Source organism: Phalaenopsis equestris, unplaced genomic scaffold (assembly GCF_001263595.1).
Source record: "Phalaenopsis equestris unplaced genomic scaffold, ASM126359v1 Scaffold000090, whole genome shotgun sequence".
NCBI classification, from domain to species: domain Eukaryota; kingdom Viridiplantae; phylum Streptophyta; class Magnoliopsida; order Asparagales; family Orchidaceae; genus Phalaenopsis; species Phalaenopsis equestris.
The window spans coordinates 1199112-1199814 of record NW_018164532.1 but is presented as its reverse complement, the minus strand read 5'-3'; positions in this window follow the sequence as shown (position 1 = coordinate 1199814).

Genomic DNA, 703 nt, shown 5'->3' with positions numbered 1-703 from the left:
AATCAAAATGATTGTATCAGGAAAGAAAACACTGGAAGTCACTTTCAACCTGAGATTCGATCGAAGCATGGAGTCTGTGATAGACTATGAAGGAAAACTCTGAGACTCACATCCAACCTAGAAGGTGACTAATTCAAGCAAGAATGACAAGGGACTCACATCCACTCGAAAGCTAATCAAATTGATCATATCATGAAGGAAAACAATGGGGATTCACATCCAGTTTGAGATTTGATTGTGGTACGGAGTCTGTGAAGACTAGGAAAGAAAGCTAGGGGACTCACATCCAACCTAGGAATGTGATTAATTCGAGGAAGAATGTCAAGGGACTCACATCCCCTTGAGCTAATCAGATAATCATATCGGGAAGGAAAACATTGGGATTCATATCCAACTTGAGATTTTATCGAGGCACGAAGCATATGATAACCTCTTACCTGAACACATTCGAAACTGTAGAGGAGAAGGCTGAGTTATCTCGTGTAACTCGGTCATCTATTATGTTTACTCATAAATAACCAACCATGCTTCTATTGTTCCCGTCAAGCGAAACACCTTTTCAACATCTGCTTGACTGTCTTTACGACAATAGATGAGGCACAAAGTTTGCATATACTAGGATGGAATACGCGGGGACTAATATCCAACCTAGAGAGTAAGCAGGGTGACTATTCCAAATAGGAAAGTCGGGAAACTCATATCC